This window comes from Callithrix jacchus, chromosome 5 (assembly GCF_049354715.1).
Source record: "Callithrix jacchus isolate 240 chromosome 5, calJac240_pri, whole genome shotgun sequence".
Taxonomy (NCBI): Eukaryota; Metazoa; Chordata; class Mammalia; order Primates; family Cebidae; genus Callithrix; species Callithrix jacchus.
The window spans coordinates 163,315,878-163,341,501 of record NC_133506.1 but is presented as its reverse complement, the minus strand read 5'-3'; the positions used below and the strand labels follow the sequence as shown (position 1 = coordinate 163,341,501).

The 25,624-nt window shown below is 41.2% G+C and overlaps 1 long non-coding RNA gene and 1 other non-coding gene across 2 annotated transcripts in view; one reads left to right on the top strand and one right to left on the bottom strand.

The window, feature by feature from the left end:
• Window positions 1-18,581, top strand: part of LOC100403554 (uncharacterized) — an 88,492-nt gene extending 69,911 nt beyond the window's left edge. Inside the window, exons 4-5 of the transcript XR_013536459.1 lie at window positions 7,662-7,708; window positions 10,808-18,581. This is a non-coding gene — a transcript (uncharacterized LOC100403554). The remainder of the gene's footprint in view (window positions 1-7,661; window positions 7,709-10,807) is intronic.
• LOC144582903 (uncharacterized) lies at window positions 16,106-23,483 on the bottom strand. Its single transcript, XR_013536460.1, has 2 exons — window positions 23,142-23,483; window positions 16,106-16,942 (listed from the first exon to the last, which is right to left on the bottom strand). It is a non-coding gene; the product is annotated as an uncharacterized LOC144582903 (long non-coding RNA).
• Between the last annotated feature and the right edge of the window lie 2,141 nt (window positions 23,484-25,624).

The following is a 25,624-nucleotide window of genomic DNA, read 5'->3' as shown; positions in this document are numbered from 1 at the left end:
CCCTAATCTCCGCTTTTCCTGAACACGTATCACATTTTCCATCTTTATCACTTCTCTTGGCATTTACATCATACCCTGCCTGACATTGTTTCCCAACTCTGGTCTCATGTGTATCCATTATGTCTTCACAGCTTAAGTATGAACTTCTGGAGGGTAAAACTCTGCCTAACAACTGGCGAAAGGTATGGGGAAAACCAGTGTTTAAAATTTGTATACTTACTATGAAAGAAATGATACAACTTAGCCATTGTGTTGTACGTCAAACTAACTTAAGTAATCATTACTATAAAAAGCAGACTGGCACTATAAAAAACTACTCTCCACTGAATTTTTTTGGTCCAAAATTATTTTTAAGGTTTTTATAAGAAAAAGTTTTAAACATATGCTAAAGCGGAGGGAACAGTACAACTAACCCTTAGGTAATATAACTGTTACCTAGAGTCCAGAAATTTTAATTGAATTTTTCACCAGTCTTGCTTCATTCATCCCCTTTTTAACCCAGAGTCATTGAAAAAAAAAACTTTAATTCTAAATCCCAGATACATTATTTACCCCTGTATATTTCAGCATGTATCTTTCAAACTGTGGGCATTTTCTTTAATAACCATAATGCTTTCATCTACTTAATTATCATCAACTTAATAGTAAACAGTAGTCCCTGGATAGCATCTGAACTTGTCGATTGTTTAGAACATGGTTGAAAAGAAGGCCTGTTACTCAGCCCTGTCACGAGGAGCCAGGCTGGGGACTGATCTTGATTACACCTAAGGCCAATTCTTACTTGGTAGGAGTAGCAAACTCTGAGAATCAGATTCACAAGCTCTTAGCTTGCTACTCTCTGGCCTGGCCGTAGGACTGGCCTGGGGTCCAGCTTTCTGGAGACAGGCTGCTGGGTTTCAGATAGCTGATGCTCTTTAGAGGTGTGTGTGTGTGCCCCTAACCTAGGAGCCGTCTTTGGGGTATTAAGGTAGGAATAGATTTCAGGGATGAGGGATGGAATTCAGGTGTCTATGAATTTAGAAGGGGAAAAAGGATACCTCTGAAGTTTTTACTAACCTCTAATGGAAATTTTAAATCTCTTTCAACTATGATGATAGGCAGTAGAAGTAGTAGCAGTACCTGTGACTGTCACCAATAGAAAGAATTTTGATATCACATCACATTATTACAGGTATTGTCAAATATTGTGAATAATTACCATTACTTTGAAATTATGTTAATTATTTTCTCACCTCTAGATCTGGTTGTGGAACATGTTAACAAAGAAGCACACATATTATTAGATCACAAACTTGTTTTGTTTCTGCAGTTTGGGTAACTATATCAATATGCTTTGTTTCCTTTGTAATTCCATGTATTTTATTTTACACAGTTTAAAACAATATTCTGAGAAGGAGTCTGTAAGCCTTTACCAGCTGTCCACGGAAATTCACAGCACAAAAGGCAAAGAACCCCTGGGATGGAGCCAGCCTATGTGGAGATGCCCAGAAAGAATCTTCAGGGACTATTCTTTGATTAATTCATCAGTTTCTTGAACATAATAAACAGAGATGAGGAATTGGCCCCTATAAGGAGTCCCGAAAGTTGCAAGAGCCGTGTGACAGCCCACCTCCAAAATGACATTGCTCTTTGTGTTGGCATATGAGTCACAGACTCTGGCCAGCTCTTCTGAAAAGATGCTACAAGTACTCCAGAGTACTATAAATATCCAAGGTATTCATAGAATTCCTCCCACCTCGAGGCTGCACTTCCTCCCACTGCCTTCCTGCTGCACATTGGACACATGTTGGGAGGACAGTTAGAGAGTCTCAGCTCACAGGCAGGAGCCTGTGCATTCTGTAGCCATGACACTGACTTGCCTGTCTTGAGCATGGGGAGAGGGAGGGAAAGCCATTTGCCTAAACTCTCTTTTCTGGAAAATGAGTGTTGCTACTTGCCACCTACCTGAGTTTGAAGTCAATCAGCGCAGTTTATATGCTGAAATCCTGAGTATTACACTGTCATATCATGAAAAAGGTACCAAGCTCTGCTAAATGCAGAGGGTAAAACTGACAAGCTGTTGTCAGAATCACATAGACCCCTATTCTTTACCTAAAAATTAATCAATCTTGTTTACTTCTCACAGTCTAATGACTGCTGTCATTATGCAATGAACTGTGTGTAATTGCTTATACAGTAACATATCTTTAAGTTTTCTAATCAAGATAAAAGATCCTTTACAGTTATTTTTGCTTCCTATGGCCACAGCAATTTTTCGGTCCTTGAATTTCACATTTACATATGGGACGGCTTTTGGCAGGGGTATGTTAACAGCAATCAAACATTAAAAACAGGCGGTAACTGTTCACATTAGCCCTAAACTGAAAATGATCCAATGTCCATCAACAGTAGAATGAATGAAATAATCTGTAGTACCTTCCCATAAGGGCATACTATACAGCAATGAGAATAAATGAACTATTGCTTCTGGCCAGAGCATGTATCAGTCTCACAAATGTAAGGCTGAGGAAATAAAGCCAGACAGGAAAGAGAACCCACTAAATTATTCCATTTATGTAGAGTTAACAAAAAGGCAAAGTGAGCCGGAGGTGTTAGCAGTTAAAAGCAGAGGTTCCCTGTGAAGAGGGAGCAGTGGTTGAAAGAAGATACGAAGGGTTCGAGCGCTGGTAATAACTCTGTTTTTTGACTTGGGTGCTGGTTACTTGGATGTAGTCATTTTGTAAAAATTTATTGAGCTATAAACTTAAAATTTGTACACTTTTCTGTGTGTATGTTAAACTTCAAAACAAAAATTTTAAATTTTTAATGACGGGAAACAACAGGGCACAAAAATTTGTTTTTGAACACACTCTCCTCTGGTGTATATAGCTTCTTGGAGAACTGGTGATGTTTGAAAACAATGTTAAGAAATCTGAAATTCTTGGCTGGGTGCGATGACTCGCTCCTGTAATCCCAGCAGTTTGGGAGGCTGAGTTGGGCAGACCGCTTGAGGTCAGGAGTTCAAGACCAATGTGGCCAAAATGGTGAAATCCCCATTTCTACAAAAATACAAAAATCAGCCGGGCATGGGGCAGGCACTTGTAATATCAGCTACTAGGGAGGCTGAGGCAGTAGAATCACTTGAACCTGGGAGGCAGAGGTTGCAGTGAGCTGAGATTGTGACACTGCACTCCAGCCTGGGTGACAGAGTCAGACTCTGTCTCAAAAAAAAAGAATCTAAAGTTCTTAATTGGGATTTCTGTTAATACGAAAGTCACCAGAAAATGACCTACACCATCTCCTTTTCCTCCTTGGATTACAATCCTCTTGACTGACATGTTTGTTAACCTTAGGTGGCAGATGTCATAAAACCAACCAGGATCTGTTCTAATGACTTGTTAAAGTGGCCTTAAAGGGAGCTATGATGAGGACTGCCCTACTGATAGCTTCTCCCAAGGGGCTGGATGATGATGTAGGTTTTGCTCTGACAAAGGCACCCAGCTAAGCAGGTGCAGTGGGGGCTGAGACCCACTATTGTTTAGCCCCTGTGGTGTGGTGCATGCAGCATGGGGCTGGGTCAGCAAGATGAAACGGAACCTTCTTCTAATTGGTCAGCAGAGAGGGCCTTTTTTTCCCTAATTGGCGGGCGCAAAGCGGGTGCTGTTTTCTAAGCAGGGCTGCTTGTGTCTCCTACAGGGCCCTCCTTTTTTAGTCATTCCCACTGCTGGGCCCGTGTTGGCCTGGAGCATGGTCCCTGGCTCCTCCAACTGCCTGCCTTCTATTTTCCCACTTTTACATAGGAGGCCTCTTGGAACCGCCTTCTTTCTGGTACTTCTCCCTTCGCTCACACAACATGCTCCAGAGCACAGCATAACCATAAGTTTGTTTGTTTGCTTTGTTGGGGTACAGTGCAGGAGCCCTGCATAGAAGTCACTGAAAGTCAGTTCCCATTCCAGTGCGTGGTGTTTAGGAGGAGCTTAATAAACGTTTTTTCAATGAAGAAACTGCAGATTCATCATATATTTTTTGGCCTCTTGGGATATTTCTTCTCAGTATCAGCGTGGTATAGTGGAAAGCAAGGGGTGGGAGGTATTACAATCAGATAAAGCCCATGCCACAATCCAGCAGGTTGTTATTTAGGCCCTGGACAAATCACTTTCCTCCTATTTCAGTTCCTCAACTGAAAAATGCGGATAATACATTTTCTTTTCAAGGAGCTGGGAAGGATTACATAAGCAAAACTTACATCATTGCTTGAACAATGTTTACGCATTGAACTGCATGTTCTTCATTCACTCAGTCATTCAATAAACATCCTGTAAGCTTGGAATCAATGCCAGAAAGCAGCCTGATGCATGGAACAGTGTTCCCACTCTCATTGAGTGCAGAATCTTGTGGGGGATATATTTGTAATCATTAAATGCAAAGAAAAAGTTCTTGTGGGTCTTAGAAATATATGCAGGGTTATATATTCATCTATCCATCATTTAGCTTTCTAAGCATCCATTCTATCTATTTATGTATATAATTCTTCTGTCAGTATCTGATGTGGTTTGGATCTGTGTCTCCACCCAAATCTCATATTCAGTTGTTATCCCCAGTGTTGGAGGTGAGGCCTGGTGGGAGGCGATTGGATTGTTGCGGCAGTTTCTCATGAATGGTTTGATACCATCCTCTTGGTGCTATTCTTGTGGTAATAAGTGAATGAGTGAGTTCTGGCAAGTTCTGATGGTTTCAAGTGTGTATCGCCTCCCTTCTGTCTCTCACTTCTGCTCCCACCATGTGAGACACCTCATTCCCCCTTTGCCTTCCACCGTGATCGTAAGTTTCCCGAGACCTCTCAAAGCAGAAGTTGCTACGCTTCCTGTACAGCTTGCAGAACCATGAGCCAATTTAACTTCTTTTCCTTGTAAATTACCCAGTCTCAGGTACTTCTTTATAGCAATCGAGAATAGACTAATACAGTATCTGTATATAATAATAAGTACTATTATGTGTTTCTATTATTATTATAATTCTGTACACAGAAAGACGTCTGCTATAAAAATACCTATATATAGATGTTTATATTATGATTATTTCTGAGGCATAGGATTTGGGGTTGATTTTTGTTATTTTTTCTTTAAAATTTTCTATATTATTTGAATTCTCTATTGGCAGGTATCATTTTCAGAAAAACATCGAAATACTAGAAGAGGGATATGAACTTATTAAAATATAAACATTTTGAAAACCTAATCAAAATGAAAAAATATTCAATGCCAACATGGACATAAAGAATAGGACACTTGACTAAACCAACACGTTTTAGAGATTAAATGCAATCAATGACCTCTCCTCTCAAAAAATTGTAGGCCCAAATGATTTTACAGGTGCATTCTATCAAACTCTTGAGGAACAACAAATTCTTGTCTGTATTCTAAGTTATTCCAAAAGAGATAGAGCAAAGGCTGCTGAGTTCATTTTATGATATTGGTGTAGTCAGATGGACATTTTACAAAGATGGTGTTTGACAAAGAAAGAAAATTATAGCCCCTTTTCTCTTAATCAAGTAGATAAAAAAATCTAAAATATTAGCTAATTGAATCCAACATTATGTTTTAAAATAATGCAGCTTGATGAACAAATGATTCCTTATTAGGGATTCTGCCAACAAAATTAAGAACATTAGTAAATTACAATGTTTAATATCTGACAATAATTTCAACTGATGCAGAAAAAGTACTTGATAAATTCTTTGCTTATTTATGATTTTAAAAAAAACTCTTAGCAAAGAGTAGAAAAGGATTTCTTTAATTTCCCTAAATGGATTTTGGTTATATTCCAAAACCTTCTCAAACATTATAGTTAATGGAGAAAATTTAAGTGCATTCCTGTTAAGACAAGAATTCTCACTGTGATATGTCACTATATGACACAATCAATATTATACTGTTGGAAGTCCTAGCCCACATTGAAGGAAAGAAGAGCAAAAAGATGATTGGAAAGGAAGAAATTCACCATCAGTGTCTGCAGATGATATATACACATCTCTCAGAATGAACAACAGAATCAACAGGTAAACAGTAAAAACTTGATGGACATGTGATCAAACCATAAGAGCATTTCTAACAGCAAGTAACTATAAAGTATTTTTTTTAAAAGCAAGATACCACTTAAAATAGCAACAACAACTAAAAATATCTGGTAATTAAATGAGAAACATAGAGCCCCTTTGAAAAAACTTCAATAATGTAATAACACAGAAAAAACCTGAGTGAATGAGAATATTTCTTATTGTTATATGGAAAGAATTAATATCATAAAGATGCTAACCCTCTCCGCATATATCCAGTAAGTACGATGTAATTCCGTCCAAGTTCTAGCCTGAAATTCAGAATAAATTTGTTCTAAAAATGTATATAATGTTGGGGCAGTAGAGCATTTCAAAACTTAAACAAAAACTTCAAAAAAAGTCATATGGTATAACACTGATTATTGATATATATCAAAATTAACTTTTTATTATGCAGAAAGACACATGACAAGGATAACGTTAGAAACATATTTAAAAATAGGAACAGAGACAAGGTTTAAACAAGACAAGACATTCCTATCCAGAATATACACAAAGAGACCAGGTCAAATAAGAAGGCAAATGAAACAAGGAAAGACCACAACTTCATTAGAGAAATGGGCCAAGTATATGAGCAGGCAATTTACAAAGCAATAAACCCAAAAAACGAACACATCATAAGTAGCTCAGTTAATTAACATAATAATGAGATATAATTTTATGCCTATTTGGAGAACATTAGCAAGCTGAATAACACCATGTGCTGAGGGATATTGGAACATGCTCTGCTGATAAGAAGAGGTTGGCATAGCCACTGGGAAGCACAATCTGTATTGCTCAGGCAAAGTAAGAATACCTGTGTTCTGGCTGGGCATGGTGGCTCATGCCTGTAATCCCAACACCTTGGGAGGCTGAGGTGGGCGGATCACCTGAGGTCAGGAGTTTGAGACCAGCCTGGCCAACATGGTGAAACCCTGTCTTGTCTAAAATACAAAAAATTAGCCGGGCATGGTGGTGCACACCTGTAATCTCAGCTACTCAGGAGGCTGAGGCAAAAGAATTGCTTGAACCCGGGAGGTGGAGGTTGCAGTGAGCCGAGATGGCACCACTACACTCTGGCCTGGGTAACAATGTGAGACTCTGTCTCAAAAAAAATAAAAACAAAACAAAAAAAAACTAGCCAGGTATGGTGGCGTACGCCTGTATTCCCAGCTACTCAGGAGGCTGAGGAATGAGAATCGCTTGAACCTAGGAGGTGGAGGTTACAGTGAGCTGAGATGGTGCCACTGAATTCCAGCCTGGGCAACAGAGTGAGACTCCGTCTCGGAAAAAAAAAAAAAAAATACCTGTGTTCTATAAACTGCAAGATAGAAAGGAGGGTAAAGAAATGAGAGAAGCTGAGAAAAGAATGAGGTTTCTGGTGTAGGTGAGTATGTAGATTCAGGTGACCATACCTAAGATAGAGAATGGAGAATGAGGAGGAGCTGGTTTGGGGATAAAGATGATGTTTTCCATTTTGGACCAGTTAAAAATAGTGCATTTATGGGACATGGATGGAAACAGTAGGTGCTCAAGGGATAATAATTTCTTCCTCATCTAATAAGTTTCCCTTTTCTTCTGTGTTTAGGAAAGACAGAAGCTTAATTCATGATTTTCTCCAGTTTAAATTCATAGGTAAGAGATAAACATTTTTATTATTATTCCTTCTCAATAATAAAAAAATATATAACACTGATTTTCTGAGTAGCAAAATTTGAAAGCTATAATTAGGAACTAAAGGAGTAGATACTCCTATTTTTTCCAGGTCAACATTCTTGGGAATTTTTTTTAAGTGAGATAAAGAATACTTAAGAGACATCACTTCAGACTGTAAAGCTCATGTATTTTAATGCCAGAAACCCAGAATTTAAATACCAGTTCTGTTAGCATGCTACAAAATTTTAAGCAGGATACTCTCAACAAATGGGCTAATAATAATTACCTTTCATAAATGTTATTAGGATGAAATAAAATCATATAAAATGCCAGACGTAGTAAATGTGCCATAAAACCTAGCTTATTATTGTAGGCCCTTGCCTTCAATTATTACCTTATTAACTGTATATTTCACAGAGTAGTCTACACCAGCACTGTCTAATGGGAATATAGTGCAAGCCACACATGCAATTTTAAATTTCGAGTAGCCATATTTAAAAAGTAAAAAGAATTAAGTCAAATTGACTTTAATAATATATTGAATTTAATCCAGTATATACAAGATATTATCTTGCTAACAAGTAATTGATATAGCTACTAACAAGATATTTTGCGTTTTTTTTTTCCATTTGGCTCTGGCTCATGTGCCATTGTGACCCAGCAGCCACATATTAGACTATTCTGTTTGGAACAGGTTTGGGATGAGGCAGAGAAGAAATATGTATAATTGCATAAGCCTATGGCAACCACAAATTGGATAAGACAAGAACTAATGATGCTTGGAAGAAATGAAAATATATGAAATTATTACCTTTGTCTTCCATATCTAATGGCAAATAGAAAGTTTTTGGTGAAAAAATAGAAACAGAAATTTTTACTGGACAACAAGTATATGCTACACGCTTGACATGTGAAGCCTGTGTTTACGCTGAGGAACCAGGAAGCTGGAATCCGCAGACTCTAGTTACTGTCACTGTAGTGAGGACTTCCTTGAGACTTTGAACATTAAGTTCTAAAGAGCGTCCCAGGGAATAGACAAGCATTGTGTCTAATTTATATTCTATCATGCTCCTCAGCCAGGAACATTATAACTCCATGTTTTCTCACTCTCTGAGGGGATCATCCAGGCTCTCAAATTATGGGGAACATGGAGAAGTAAGCATGGAGAATGTGTGGGCCTTGAATGAAGTGGGGGTCAATTCATAAGCTCCATCTTTCATGCTCAGTGACTCGGGTGGGACACAGGCTGGCAATCAGGAGGCTGGCCCATAGCAAAGAATCCCACATCACCAGACTCTGTCCTTCCCACTCCTGATACCTTTGACATCTCCAGAGCAGCAGGCAATTCATTCCTGCCATGTGTATCTTAGGTCAAAGGGAAAAAACCACAGAGCTTCAATGTGCGATTCACAGCCTGAAAGGAACCAAGTGTCTTCTGATAAACAACACTTGAGATTTTTTTTTTTTTAATGAAGGCATTAAACTGGCCTTCTTTTGAAATAGGCCAGACAGGGTAAACAAGGAGAGATCTTGTCTTTCCTTCGTCCTGGAAAAATAACATTTCTTGCTTTCCAGCTCAGTACAGTTGACTGAATTGGAAAGGAATCTATTTTCTCTGGAAAGATTTATTTGCCCAACAGTTGTGTTTTTGTATATGTGTGTGTGTTGGCAAGATAGCTAGATTTTCCAGAACAAGGGTCGTCTTGTTCACTGTTTAAAGGGGCCTACGAGTTGACTGGGGAATTTCATGTTAGAGAAGGCTTTTGCAGACTTCAGCATTATGTACAAATTCAGAAGCATCGCAAGCTGCCCTGGGCGCTAAGACAGGGAGGTGACAGTGCTGGGGTGGTGCCACACAATCACTACCCAACTCACGCGAGCGCACACAGAAACATCTCTATCTCTTCAGCTTTGTAAAGTCAGTCTCAAGGCATGTGACTATCAGAAACCGTTATAAACCATCCACAGTTTCTATTTTTCTTATAGAAAAATTATTTCCAAAAAAGTAAAACGATTTTTTAATAAAGTCATGTGGAAAAGCTGAGAGTAGAATTTTCCCCTCTTCCTACAACCAGATTTCTTTTCCCACCTGCAGACACATGTTTTGGGATCAAGCAAAGAACAACATGTAAATCCCTTTGTGGCTGAATTAGAGAAAAGACATAGATATTGTTAGATGTCCTTCTTTTCTGCCTCCTTCTTTTTTCAGTTTCATAAAGGACTGGTATCACATTGGAAATTTTAGAGCAAATATGTCCTACTTTATAGAAAATGGTTTTCGTTACTTTTCATTTTCTACCATTTCATGTCAAGAATTAATGTAATATAAACTAAAATGGTATGCTTTGGGATATTTTCTTGAGAACATTTCTTTGAAGGTGAATACACACACACACACACACACACACACACACACACACATTTGAACACCAAAAATAAAATATATTTGAAGATGAGGTTCTTTCCCCTAATTTTTTTTGTCTCCAAGTAGTTACTTGCTAAACTCAACTGACAGCTTGGCTGAATTTTGCACAAATGACTTTTCACTCAGCTAGTCTTTGCCTTGCCAGGTGTGGCTGGCCAATGTAAAGGAAAGGAAAGATGTTTTTCCTTTTAGCATGAGCATTAAAACTTTTACCACATTTTCCGTTGCCCAGTGTCTGTTTTCAAGGAAGCACAGACCAGCAGAAAACAGAGGAGTCTGAGATTTCCTCTTTGTAAATGTTGGATCCCAGCCTCCTAGTGCATTTAACTTAGCAAAAATCCACATAATTAAATGAGAGGAAATAGTTTTCTTTGATGGCAAAATGGCTTCCCTGAGGAGAAGCCAGCTGATAGCATCCACTCTGAAGTGCTGCTGGAAGATCTCAGTGCCCCCGGGCACCATCGTTCGGGATCAGGATGTCCGCATTCTCAGGGCTGGCAGGACTAGGGCTGAACAGCTTCCTACTTTGTAAGTGTACACCTTCATAAGGCATTTTTAACTTTTATGAACACATTTTTATTGTGCGCCAAAGTCCATGTATTTGGCAAAACTGGAAATTTTACTCATTCCTATTGTGTTTTTCTTTCTCCCAGTAGGAAGCTGGATGGGACTGAATCTGGGCAGAATGGCTATCGCACTTGCGTTGAAGTTACCCATCAAAGCAGCACCAGAAGAATCAACAGCCATCTCCAAAAGTTTCCAGGGCAGCTTTCAGGCATTTTCTTGTCAGTCTATTCTCCAAATATCTACCCCATGCCTGGTGCTAAACAAATATTAGTTGGAAATGCTGATCATGAAATCAAAGGGATAGAGGAAAGAAAAATGGCAACTTGCTGCACATTAGCAAAATGTACAACAGGGCAGAACAGGATCTAATCTTTAGTTACTGAAAATGAAAATTATTCTTGCAGGGCTCCCTGCCAAGTCAAGCTTTGAACCTCTCTCTGCCATGGTCCCTTCTCTGAGTCACCTTCTATGGTGCCACCTAAACTCTGCCCCTTGGTCCTTTCATCAGTGCTCTTTTTCCCACCCCCATAGTGCTGAGGGTCTTCCCAGGTAACCGCTTCTCTTGCCTCACTTTCTATCTCCTCACCTCCAGTCAGTGGCCTCAAGGGTTAGAGAAAATTAAAAACAGCATTGACACCAAGAAGCCCACAAATTCTAGAATGGAATATTAGTTAAGGTTTAATGAATCCTGCACCCTGGGTTTCTGAACAAAGGACAAGAGGCAGTTGCCTTGAGTTGTAAGAGAGAATTAAAATGGATGTTGAAACTTGCTATGTAATTGTCAAGGTTGGTCAGTCTCAGAGGTGTGTTACTTATTCCAGTTGTGGACGATCTTAATGCCGTGTAAGAAAACACACTATCTAAGCAACTGGCTTCAGAATTTCTCCTACTTGATGAGCCAGCCTGATGCGAAGAGCTGAGCAAAAAAGCCTAAGGAAAGTTGTGGAAGCAAAAGACAGGAGAAAGACAGGGTTGGCTTGCTCTGCATAAGAAAAGGAAAGTGTACTATTTTTCACTAGTGAGGATCTGGGCAGAAGGGTGAAGAGAGTGTTGAACCACCTGGTACAGGCCCCAGTTGAGGGGAAAAAATTATATAACATCAATTTTAAATTGTTTTAATTTGTTGGAATTGGTATCATATAAACCCCTCTAGTTATCCAAGTCTTCAGCAAAGGATCTAAAGTACATATAAATTACAAAACAGAATGGACAAAGACTTGTGTGTGTGTGTGTGTAAATCAAGGAAAGGGACTGGATTTTTGACATCCAGATCCATGTTAGAGAAAGCCCACAGTCCACAGTGGGCAATGTGGTGATACACATATTTATACACAGATTTAATATTTCTGTGGAGATAACTGGGACTTGACCAGCAGTATGGAAAGGCACATCTCCCCTCTCCCTTTAGAATCCAGGAGGCAAAAGGGGCGCAAGCCTCCCTCAGATGGGAATGTGAGGCAATTCATCTGAAACTCAAAGAATGGATTTTGGTTTTTTCTGAGACTTTGGTTGAATTAAGAGGACACTTAGTAGAGAAGGGGAAGGTGCCTAGGCAGCCATTTATCTGACTTGGTTTGAATCTAGTATTATTCTTGAGAAAAGAGGCTTCCCCAGTAGAATGGTTAAACTTCTGTCCAGCACTTTGCATATATTAAAAGAGAAGCTGGCTTTCACAAAAATTTATGAATCACAGACATATGAAATCACGCAAAAATGTTAATCTCTGGAACCAACTGCGTGAACTTGACCCCACTTACTTGTAAGTGACTGTGCAACTTCCTTAACCTCTCTATGTATCAGTTTCTTCCTCTGTAAAATGGAAATAATCAGTTTCTAGCTCACAAGGTCCTTGAGAAGATTCAGTAAGTGTGCAGAAAGCATTTAGAATAGTTCTAGCACATTCACAATTTGAACTATTACTCTCTTACCTTCCTACAAGAATCTGGGAAAGGGGCCTATATGCTAAGAAATGTAAGCACATTATCTCAATCCTCCCAACAATTAGTTGTCTTAACAGTGGGGGCATTATTAACCCTACTTTTTTTTTCAACTAAGACCTGAGACCAAGAGCGATGAGTAATTTTCCTAAGGTCACACAACTGGCTAGAAGCAGATGCCTTTGTAGGTCACTGGTTATGTAAGTTTACACAATAAAATTAGAATTACTGATTAAAGCCCACAATGGGAATACCGTAATACCTTTTACAGTATTTAAATAGAAAAGGAAAACCAAACAGGAAATAGCTATGCTAAGTGCATTAGCTCAGCGACATACCATTTTAAATGGGAAAGTGTGAAATGAAATGAAACGGTTGCAGTTCATCTCTGAGCAGAAAGTCCAGGAAGTAAGCAGTGTAGCCAGGCCGGCACATCTGAGGAAGCCGGCACATCTCTCAATTTGCGCTTTGTTACTGCCTGAACCTTTAAAACAATATCAAGGGTGAATTTAGCAAATATCTCAAATATTAAATATATTCGTATTAGTTGAAAGAGACAAAACTTTTCTCCTTAAAGCTAAGTTTAAGGCAAATGTTCTTTTTCTGTTAAGCAGTTTAGGTAAGCCTGGTTTACTGGAAGTCAGCTTTGATGTTCCCCTTGTGGTTTAGAGGCTACTGCTGGTCACAGTTCGAGGGCTGGGCGGGGAGGTGGGAGAGAATGTTCTTCATTGAGTACCTCTTGTTGTCACCACCATGCTAGACATTTGGCATCCATGGTCTTTCCCAATCCCTGCAGCCAACTTCTGCTGATGTGGTTTAGCACGCAGCCCCGTTCCAGGTGCAGAGTAGATCTTGCTGCTAAGCAAGTGTAGAAAACAGTACATGATGAGCACTGAAGGCACAGTTAGAACATGATCAGGCCAAAATCTTTTCCTCTCTTGCTTTTCTCTGGAAGAGTAGGAAGCCAGACTACACAGCTTAGAGCTTCCCAGCTCATGTTCCCCACAGGGATGGGTTATAGGTATATGGAGAGAAAAACGCCTCTTGCCCCTCAGGGTGGCCAGGCTTGGAACCACCCAGTCCCCAAGGACCAATGGCCTCCGCCCACTACTCCAGAGTGCCTTACAGATACACCATGTGGGTTCTGTGACCACACACACTGCAAAGGGAAATGGCATCATCCAAATGATATCCTATTTGTGGGCACAGCAGGAAAAGCTAGAACCTGGAGTCAGGAACTGTATTCCAAACCTAACCCTTACACCTGTGTGTCTTTGAGCAAATCATCCAAACGTTCGCGGTTTCTGGTTCCTTGGGGATTTTCCTTCTTCTTCTCCTTTTTTGTTTTGTTTGGTTTGGTTTTATACTGGCTTATTTAGGGTAAGGCAAAAGCTGTGATTTGAGGTTTCCGGGCACCCCCTGACTTTGGCCAGAGCAGCTCCCTTCAGTTTCTTTTGTATACTGGGGGAACTGATGGGCCTCCCCTGGAGAAGGTATTCCACAGCTGTACCACTGCTGGGCTAGTGATGTCCATGCCCCCTTTCAATATTCCCCTCCTTTGAGCTATGAAAGACTATTTCCTATCACTCTGCTAAGAGTAAGTATATCAATGCGGTTTAGGCCAAAACTTTTACAGTCTTAAAACAGATTGTTTTTCTAATCTGGTAACTTGATCATTTGGTTTTCTGAGAAAGTAGAGCCCCCAGGTGAGGGAAAGCTTTTATTTTTATTTTTTATTTTTTTGAGGTGGAGTTTCACTCTTGTTACCCGGGCTGGAGTGCAATGGCGCGATCTCGGCTCACCGCAACCTCCGCCTCCCGGGTTCAGGCAATTCTCCTGCCTCGAGGGAAAGCTTTTAAAGACACGGGTGCGAAGTCACCCAGTGGACAACGAATGACTTCACTCCTCCTGGAGGACTGTGAATGTCTTTTTGGACGCAGAATGCCATCAATTTTATCTTCAGGTGGTTTGTTTCTCCCCCTCTCTGTTAAATATTATGTGATTGTGAGCCAATTTTAGAAAAATACAATCTGTAGGATTTGTGCTGTTCATCTCCTAACCTAACAAATAACTGCTAATGGTGACCATTCATTGTTTGCCCAGCAGTCTAGGTTTGACTTTTTGTGGATCGGGTGATCTCTACTGACTCTTGCTAACATTCCCTTTCCCTCTGCATAGTAGGAACCTTCCTTCTGCTCCTCCTCCAGCTGGGTTAGTAGAGATTCACAAATGATTCCTCTTATTCAAAACAGAGAACTAGGTCAAAACAACTTCCCAGAATCTCTGTTTGTGAACCTCTAGGTGGTTAGGAGTAAATAAAGGAGGGCGGGCCCTGAATGAATTACAAGATTCAGAATCAAACCTGCTAGCTTAGCCCTGATTCAATCTTGGATATTAATTTGTGGAAGATTTTGCTTTCTCCTCTGCTTTTATGTAACTGTAGCTTAAGACAATTTGATTTTCTACATTAAGATTTTTGTCATTGGCATGCATCTTGACCACGGCAGAATGCTGCTTGCTGGGCCAGAGATCAGTCTTTGAGGCAAGATTTAACTTGATGAATGAAGATATCTTTTAGATACAAGACCCCTCCTTCATCATTCACAAGCATGATTTATTCACTCGTTTCCACACATTGGCTTCTGTCTCTATCCAGAAAACTGGAAAGAAGGGTCTTGTTTATATAAGGTGGTTGTAAAATGAATCCACCTCTACAGGGCCTTCTCCTTTGCCACAGGAAAGATTCCCGGACACACACTGCACCCTGTAAACACAGCCTTTCATCTATACCTGGCACACCTTCTCCATTTATAGCCTGTGAGCTCCCTTCCTGTATTCTGACCTGGTGATGTTTCTTTCTTCATTTAAAAACTTGATTTGGTTTCTGGAGTCTTGTGTCTCTTAATCTCCAGCCAGAACATGGTAAGGTCCCCCTTAAACATGATCTCTTCCAAAACCTTCACTGACCCCTATGTAGAAATACACTCTCCTTCCTGTTAGTGCCTATGCTATTTATCCATAACCTCTCTCCTTGCATGTATCACTTTATACCTTGGAATACAGTAATTTGTCGAGTGCATGTAGCACTCCCACTATTACCACAAACCTCTGAAGGGCAGCAGCTCCGCATCTCCGTCAGGACTGGGACTAGTGTGAGCCCACTGAGGTGTCTGCCTGAGACACAAAATCTAAAAGGGCCCCTAAAAATCCAGTCAAATAACATTTTAACGTGACACTCTAAAAAATGAGTGCAAAATCTGGGTTGAACAAAATATCAACCTTATAAATAAAGACAGGATCAGTATTTTTCCTTCTACTTTCCCTTTTCCTTTCAAATGTCTCTTTTGCTTCAGGCACTAGTATAGCCTGTCAAAGCACTGTTACTGATTCTGTCTTCTTAGAAATTTTGATATTTTGATCATCACAATTTTTTTGCATTACTTTTGATTTCTTAAAATATTACATTATTGCAATATTTTAAAATTTATATTGAGTCCTGTTTTTTTTGTGTGTGTGTCCCCTTAAATGATGCCCCTGGGATGAGTGTCCCACTTGCCTTACCGTGGGCCTGGCTCTGATCACCACGGCTACTAGCACAGAGTTTTGCCTGTTAATATGCACTCAATTAGTATTTCATGGATGAATGAATGAATGAATGAATGCATACCAGCAGAGATATTTTCAAGTGCTTTTTTCTTTTCTTTTTTTTCTAAAGGCAAATGACATCTAACATACAACCCAGCATCTAGCGGAACAGAGACAGACAATAGTGGGGAAAGTTTTAGTGGTCTCAGGTGGCCATCTGGGGTCCCAGTCAGCACTGCTTCTGCCAGTTACAATCATCTTTCCTGAGCCTCTTTCACTGTCACAGAGCACCCTCTCCAGTCTTGCTTGATTTCATAAGCAAACAGTTCTCAAGGAGTTAAATAGCAGTGGAGCCACAGAATTATCTTTCACCTTCTTCTAATGAATTATAAGTCATAAACAACAAAAATAGTCTCTTGAGAATCTTGAAATATTGAAAGCAGTGGTCTGATGTGTTTCTGCAGAGAGAGGAAGAAGGCAAATGGCTGGAAGACCAAGAGGGACGGGGTGTACCTCTGCCAGCTCCACTACCCAACGTGACAGAAAGTAAATTTTCATTTCCAAACAATAGCACCGACACGTAGGAAGGATTCCTAACTCTCACGGGAAAAAGAAGCAGGTCATGAAGGTGTTGAGTCTGAGACTTGCAGTTACCCTGCGGATGGTGGCTGATTTCTCAGTGTATTCATCACCGTTTATCTGTAAAAGACAAACATGGCCATTTGTGAAATCCTCTCACAAAATCATCTCGAGAAAGTTGAGCCTGTAATAACAAAATTATTTCTATGCTTTGGAAGAGGGCCCACGAAAACAATATTTTTGATTTAGTTACAGGAATTCTCTTCAGCAAACAATACTGTTAAAGTGTTTTCTGGGTTCTGCCCATGTAATAGTTACTGTTTCTAAGGGGGGAAAATGAATTTTGTTCTGTTACAATTACTATGATTTATACTTTTCTGTCCTGTTATCAAATGATTGTTAACCTTTATCTATCTCCACTCTGTTTAACCTTAAATAGTCCAACTTTTTGAAAAGTAATCTAAATTACTTTAAAAAAAATCTCAGTAATGTACTCCAAAATCCAAATCTAGAAGAAAGAAAATGATTCTTAAGAGACGACTTCCTTTTGTCTCTGACAGTCTTCAAATCACTTACTTTCCATTTAGTTTCTTTGCAGTTTCATTGTGAAGTGAATAAACTTCATTTCTGTTATATTCTGGACATTTGGGGATCTGAGATCTAGCAGTGTACTCATTTTAAGAAATTACCTTACAGTAAGAATGTTGAGACCTGTCCTGGAGTGTTCCTAAACCAGCCTTGTTGAGGTGTGGGGTTTGGACTCCACATTTAGTGCGGGCCTGCTGTGTGCTCACCACCATGCCTGGCAGCTTCTGCTGTCATCTCATTTCACCCTTTGAAGTGTCTAGAGGGAGAGCGGGTATTGTCAGGCCCACTGTGAAGAAATAAAAAGCAAGACTCAAAGAAGCTGGGATGTGTGTAGGACCATAAGACTGCTGAGTGGGGGTGAGGCCGAGGCTTAGCCTGGATCTGTTACCTTCACTGCTTATTGCTTGTCATACTGTATACCAGTGTCTGGCTATTGTCCCAGCTTGCCATTGATCTTAGAAGGAAAATTCTGCACTGCTGCTGCTCCAAGAGTTACATAGGATGCATTCATCCGACCCAACGTGTTATGTGGTTGATTTCTAAGGTGAAGTGAAATCAGTTCCAAAAAGGTTTTAAGGATTATTTCAAACTATTTGAAGAGATAAGTACTGTCCATCCAGTGTTGAGACCCTATGTGTGCCTTCCCTGGAATTCCATATTTATCAGAGACACTATTTCTGTCTCGGAAAGTTCCCCCTAATTTCCAAAGAGGCTTACAAAGAATAGGTTCCAGATCATCTTGAAAAAATTGGTAAGGTGATCGCGTATAAGAAAGAGAACGATTTCATATCATGAAAATGAAAATGCACCAATGTTTATATGTCCGAATCCAACTGTATGTTGTGCACAGTTGTATGTGTGTTGGGGTTAGAAGAATATGTGTCATGGAAATTGAATGATACAGGGAAATGCATCCTAATTACTCAGGACCATAATTTTTTTAATTAACAAGCAAACAAGCAGTCATGGATCTGATTATAATAGATAAAATCACTTACGTTAAAAACAACACAAGGAAGTAAAGTAGACTGGCACAGTACAGTAGTTAAGCATGAAGTAGGTAAGCTTGAAGCCAGTTGCCTGAGTTTGTAACCAAGTGTGCTAATTACTACTTGTGTGACATTTGATAAATCAGTCATGTAAAAACAAAACAAAACAAAACAAACAAACGCATGTGTTCTGTATTCCCCTCTATGAAATGGACACAATAACAAGAATGCACAAGGATGTTTCCAAGGTTAGATGAAAAAGTGCAAATGAGATGCTGACACTTCATAGAAGTGTGTGTGTTATAAAGAAGGAAAATGTATGTACCATTTTTGAGCTCCTTATAATAGAACGATGTATTTCTCAGGTTCAAGAAGTTGTGAAAGAGTTAATCACAACGGAATCGTCACCAGGCTTAGAGACAGAGCAAGTGGTTTTACTACTGGAAGCCAGTATGAACCCAGTACCGCAGTATAGGGAAGAGGACGTCTAACCAATGCATAGTAATAATTGGGATATTGTTGAGAGCCGAGCCCTCAGAGCTTCCACATGCCTTTAACAATTAGTAGGCTAATGACCCTATTCAGTGAATCTGCACAAATCATATGGGAGACAACAGCAAAATGAAGAAAAACCTGCAGATGCCCTTGTAGGAAATGCAGTTAAAGCGGGAAGGCCTAAAATAACATCTAACTGTGCTCTTCTTTTACGCTGGAGAGTCAGGGCCGGACCAGGAGGCTGGCAGGGACACAGCCTGGCACAGCAGGCCACCTGGGGTCCATTGCCAACAGGACTTGTGACTAACATCCTTTGAGAACAAATTTCCTAGAGTTTCAGGGCTCTTTCAGATCAGCATAATTCCGGGTCACAAGACGGATGGGAAGCCACAGAGCCCCAGGTCCTTTCTGTGAAGTTAAAAATTACACTGTCTGTAATGACCCACCTTTGTATCTCCTCATGGCCACAATTACTTAGTCACTGATTATACAATAAACTCTTCAGAAATAATTCACGAAGATGAGAAATCAAACCCCACCCTTTTATGTTCTGAGGCACGAACTAGCCCCACCTCTTGAAAGGGGGAGGTAGAGCCTACTGCACGTCTTCATGCCATGCTGCTTTCCTGCAAATGTGGAAGACCCTACATTTCGGAAGATTGTCGGCGGTTCTACAGGGAGACAGCACATTGGGTGCCCGCCTGGGAATAGCAGTGCTTGGTTTCAGATACAAGTTCAATAGATTGGCTCTATAGCACTGGGAAAATTACTTAATTTCCTATGCCTCTCAGTTGCTTTATTCACCAAATGACAGTAACAATAACGCCTGGCACACCATAGGTGCTCAAGAACCGTCAGCTGCAATGCCCGTTCTCCTGAGTCATTCACCTTTTCCATAGCCTAGCAACAAGTTCTTTGAAAAAACGACACTTACCAACAAAATGCCTATTTCATATAGACAAAATGACGCACACTGCCCTTACACGTGATGGAGACCGTGTCCGTGACTGTGGCCCTTGTGTAATCTGGGTGACCATCTGGGTTCTCATTGCTATGTGGTTCTTCTTCTGCAAACAGTCTTGTCTTTCATGAAACCCATCTCTTTTACCTCATCATTGGCAAATGCTTTTGGAGCTTATTGGAAATGTATTCAGTGGCATGGCGAGTATGGATGGGGTCCCTCCTTCATGGAACTTAGATTCTGGTTGGGCAAGTGGTAACAGGAAAGCCTAAGAAGTGTTAGGATCCCAAACTCAGAGTTCGAGGGGTTGACGTGTGAGGAACTCTACGGGGTGGAAAAAAAGAAAGTTTAAGCTCAAAACTGAAGAGGGGTGAGAGTTATGCTTGAGAAAGTGCCCCAGATGGGTGGAAGAATGTGGTTCTAAGACCTAACAGGAAAAGAAGCTTGGAGTTGAGAGAAGCTGAGGCCTTCCACCCATCTGCAGCAATGTGACGTGGCAAGGGGATGATGGCCTGGCTGTTAGGCTTGGAGGCATGTCAAAGGGTCAAGTTTGATCCTAAGAATATCAGAGAATTATGGAAGGGTTTCATGTCAGGAGTGAAATGGTCCCACTGAGGTAAGGATGGATCATCTTGACTGCTCTGTGAGGCAGGAGAGAATGTGGGGATCCTGGTGGGAGGCTGATGGCCATCAAGTCAGCATGAGTGCATCATCTTTTAATGATTCTGGCCAAGACTTGGGTGGTTTGGAGGTAAAGAGGTAGACAGATTTGAGAAATATTTAAATATTTGGCTTAAAACTAAAGCTAGCCCTCCCTGCCCTGCAAATCAGGATAAGTAGCAACGTTAACCTATAGTCAGCCCTTCTGTTATCAACACTCAGGACATTTTTAGTTTGGAAAAAGAAGGGACCTGGTATCTAAAGTGCAGCTTGGGGGTTTTCTACTGAGGTCAGTGATGATCTGCACTGCTCTGCCTGACCCATTGCTGGCTCAGACCCTGAAGGCTGCTCGCCCTCCTCTCACCCTAGTTACACTTATCATGCAAAGCCCTAATATAGCCAGGAAGGGCTCAACACCAGTCCCTCTAACCAAACAATCAGCAAACTAAGATAACTTTAAAGAGTGTCAAGCCCAACTTTATGACTCCTTCATAGGCACCAAGGGCATTGTCTCAGCAGCCTCAACCACCAGACAGGATGGCCCAGGGCTGCTTGTTCCTTGACCTGCTGGGACCAACTGTGACTCATCCATTTACTGCAGAGCAAAGGTAACTTGGGATGTACCAGTTGACAGCTGCCTCCCAGGAGACAATCAGTACTGGAAATGAGGGCACTGGGCTTTAACTGGAAATGTTTCTGCTGGCACAGACTCAGGCTGGATGAGGCAGGGACATGAGAGATGGCATGCATGTATTTTAAAGAACTGGGGGCTGGGCACAGTGGCTCACACCTATAATCCCCACACTTTGGGAGGTCGAGGCAGGCAGATCACCTGAGGTCGGAGGCTTGAGACCAGCCTGACCAACATGGAAAAACCCCATCTCTACTAAAAATACAAAATAAACTGGGTATGGCGGTACATGCCTGTAATCCTAGCTACTCGGGAGGCTGAGGCAGGAGAATTGCTTGAACCCTGGAGTCGGAGGTTGTGGTGAACAGAGATCACGCCATTGCACTCCAGCCTGGGCAACAAGAACAAAACTCCATCTCAAAAAAGTAAAATAAAGAAAAAACTGGGGTCCTCACAGCTGACTGGCTGTTTCAAGTCACTCTTGTTATCTCACTGAGCCACTTGGAGGCTAGTGATGTCACTTATATGTGCTCTGTAATTTAGTTTGGAGATTTCAGCCCCATAACCATACTTCCTTTCTTGGCAGAAGGAAGATTAGGAGCAGCAATAATATCATAGTAATATTGGTATCATTTATTAATGGTATAGTCTATTCTGAAAGCAGTAGGTCACTGAGGTTATATATATTGTCTGTAATCCAGTGGTCACAGCCTAGGGTGCAATTAGGAATCACTCAGGAAGCTTCAAAATACCGATGCCTGGGTCTACTCTCCAAAGACTGATTGGGTAGAGCCAAGGTATCGGCATTTTAAGGCCCCCCATGGAATTCTAATGTGCATCCGAGATTGAGAAGCACAGCTTTCATCATCACAGCAACCTGCAAGGTAGGGGCTTTTAGCTTCATTGTATAGATAAAGAAAGCAGGGCCCAGAGGGACGACAAACAACTCGTGCAAGTACAAGATCAGGGACTTCAACCTTGGGTCTGTCTGGAAACTAACCCCTGCTGCCAATTTGCTTCACGTGTGATTCATGAATCCTTAGCTAGAGAATAAAGAGAGAGAGGACGCAGACTAGGAGCCCAGGGCAGCAGCACCCCACAGGGACCCAGGAGCTTTGTGAATAGGAAGCTTCACCGTCACCCTGAGCCAGCTGTGCAGCATAGGAGTCACCTGCAGGTGAGGATTCCAAAAGGAGAGTAGCCCAAGCGGGCAAATAACTGGTCTTCATGGTCGCAGCAGCACCTGGCTTCTGTCCAACCCTCAGAAGCTGGCGCAGAGAAGAGTCGTTTGGTGGAAAGTTGAACAGGGCATGGCCCGGTTGGAGCGGGTAGTCGCATGCACACTCAGTTACCTACAGTATCCTGTAGAGAGAGGAACTTCCTTCCCCAGTGTCTGCCTTCTCATCCACACTGCGTCAGCTCAGGGCTGGCACCAGGTTTTCTGGGCTGCATCTAAATCATACTTCAGAGATGGTGGGATTAACTCAAGAAGGTTACACTGATAGATACATACTGTCGAATGGGAAAGAAGCATCCTCTGAGTCTTGTTTTCCCAACCAAGAGCACTCTTAGCCATAACCGCCTGAAGTAAATACAATCAGGTGGGATTCTGAGGCTGCACCTTCCTTCTTGTCTGCTAGGAACCCACCAGGGCAGAGCCTCAGCTCTCAGCCTCCTAGAATGAAGCTTGAACCCAAAGCAAGGAGCTGACCTTCTTTGACACTCCCCACTTTCCAGACAAAGGTGAATCTCCGCAGGTGTTTCTGGTATCATTGTTACCAATGAGAAAGCATCAAGTTCTGAGGGGTGACAAGGGAGGGGGAGGCTTCTGGAGTCAAGGAAGAGATGTCTGGCCCTCTCTGCACTCCAGATCTCAACCCTACTCTGAAACGCCCCACAAAGGCTTGGATTGGACACTTTTGTTCATTTATCTACTCAACAGTTATGAAGTTGATAGCATTGGGGATTCTTAGTAAAGTAAAACCAGGTACTGACCTTAAGTAGCTCACAGTTTAGCAGGAGAGAAGTCAGCTAAGGCGAGTGTGACGTCAGAGGAAAGCACGGCTGTGGTGGGAACACACGAGGCAGGAGGGTGGATGTCCTAGAGGGCACTTCCTGACTTGGGACTTACGAATGCAGGAGTGGGCCAGGTGGAAAGTGGGGGAAACAGTCTTTCAAATAGAGGGGTCACCTTCAGCAAAGGAGCAAAGATTCTGTTCATTACCTCAGTAAAGGGTGTTCTTTGTTGAATGGCAATCCTGGCTTAGCTCTTTCTTCTCTGGACTTAGGGACTTGGGCTTCCTATTCTACATTCAGGCCGAAGGGCTGAGTCTGAGTGAGAATAAATTCCTAACTCAGATTTTTTTTTCTTCCACAGAAACATGCAGTTCTGAAGTCTTGCCAGCCATACCAAAGAGCTTTTTCCAAGAAGGCACTGGCCAGGGAGAGGCAGCTGTGCAGTGGGAGGACTGTGATGTTTTGGACCAGAAAATAAGACTCAAATGAGGCCAACAAAGCACAGGCGCCGCATAAAGGTGTCTTCTCCCCTCTTTGTAAGCCTTACCTCTCAGAGTATTCAGTGCCATAAAAGGCAAGCAAGTAAGTCCTTTGACGGAGGGATAGCTGGAGTTTACTCCTGACTCCACACTTAGGATCTTGGACTACTCACTGCAGGTCTCTGAGCTTCATAGTTTTATATATAAAATAGGATGAAAACCATCCCCAAATCCACTTCGACAGTGAGAATTAGATGACATGGCAGCAGAAGGGCACTTAGGGCTTAGCACAGAAGGGGTCTTAACAAAGGTAGCTGTGTTTCATCATTCATTTCAGAACTGATGTTTAGATCCTTTTCTGCATCTTGAAACATCCCAAAATATTCCTCCTTAATCCCTTCAGTTAGATGCTCATTGATACTTCTCTGTTCAGTTTATACTGTGAGCAGGAGAGGGAGGCTTGAGCTTGGTTCTGTGGGCGAGGGCGAAGAAAATGATTCTGCATTTTGGAACAACACACTCACGAATGCTAAGAGGCTGCTGTTTCTTTCTGCCCGTGCTTGCTTGCTTTCTCTTTCTTTCCTTCTTTCTTTCTTTCTCTCTTTCTTTCTTTCTCTCTCTCTCTCTTTCTCTCTCTCTCTTTCTTTTTCTCTCTCTTTCTTTCTTTCTTTCTCTCTCTCTCTCTTTCTTTTTCTCTCTTTCTTTCTTTCTTTCTCTCTCTCTTTCTTTCTTTCTCTCTCTCTTTCTTTCTTTCTTTCTTTCCTTCTTTCTCTCTTTCTTTCTCTCTCTCTCTTTCTTTCTTTCTCTCTCTCTTTCTTTCTTTCTTTCTTTCTCTCTCTCTCTCTTTCTTTCTCTCTCTCTCTTTCTTTCTTTCTCTCTCTCTTTCTTTCTTTCTCTCTCTCTCTTTCTTTCTTTCTTTCTCTCTCTCTTTCTTTTTCTTTCTTTCTTTCTCTCTCTCTCTTTCTTTCTCTCTCTCTCTTTCTTTCTTTCTCTCTCTTTCTTTCTTTCTCTCTTTCTTTCTCTCTCTCTTTCTTTCTTTCTTTCTTTCTTTCTTTCTTTCTTTCTCTCTCTCTCTCTCTTTCTTTCTTTCTTTCTACTATATAAGAGAAATCACAATGGTTGTCGTAGTTATGCTCTTTACTTCCTGAGTGGAATAGCACCAGTTTTGATGTTATTTTATAGTTAATTATATTATATTCTGGATCTCTCTTTGATGGTGGGTTATGGAGAAGGTTTGCCAATTCTTTCTCTTACAATTCTTTTTTTAAAAAATCCTCAGAATTAAGGCCATTGTGTGATCTTCTTTTACTTTTATATATATATATATATATGTTTAATGCTCACCAACGTTACAAAAAACATTTAAACACCTAGAGTCTGCCATATAGTGGTATTGGGAAAGAATCCGGAAGAAATGGAGGCCACAGGAATATTTTGGAAGGCAGAGCTTGAACACAAATTCCTTCTGCGCCATTTGCATTGTGACCGTTTAAGGTGAGCCCTCTCAGCTCCTACCAGAACTGCTGTAAGAACCTTGCACTTGCTCTCTAGCCTCATTCCCCTGCAGTGTGTGCCGCTCAAGTATCTCAGTCATCATGTGACATGCCAGCTCAGTTTCCCAATAACTCCCCACTGATAGCAGGATAAAACCCATTGTCCTCAACCAGACATTCAAAAATCCTTTCCTATCAGCTTCCTTCTGACTTTCCAGGCACTTGACCCCTGTCGAGTGGGTTTGCTCGTCGTCTTGGTGTGCTGTGAGCTTCAGTACCTCTATTTTGTTCCCTAGAGTTACGGATGTCTCTGTCTTCACCCTTCAGAAACCATTTTCTCTTCCTTGCTGCCTGTCCAAATCTCACCCATGTCTTTTGTCTACTGTGGCTAGAAGCTCAGTCTCCATGTAGTTATGCACATGGCTGCCTGTCTTGATAAGTAACCATTTTGTGCTTCGTTTCCCTTTGCCCACAAATGGATGGAGATTGA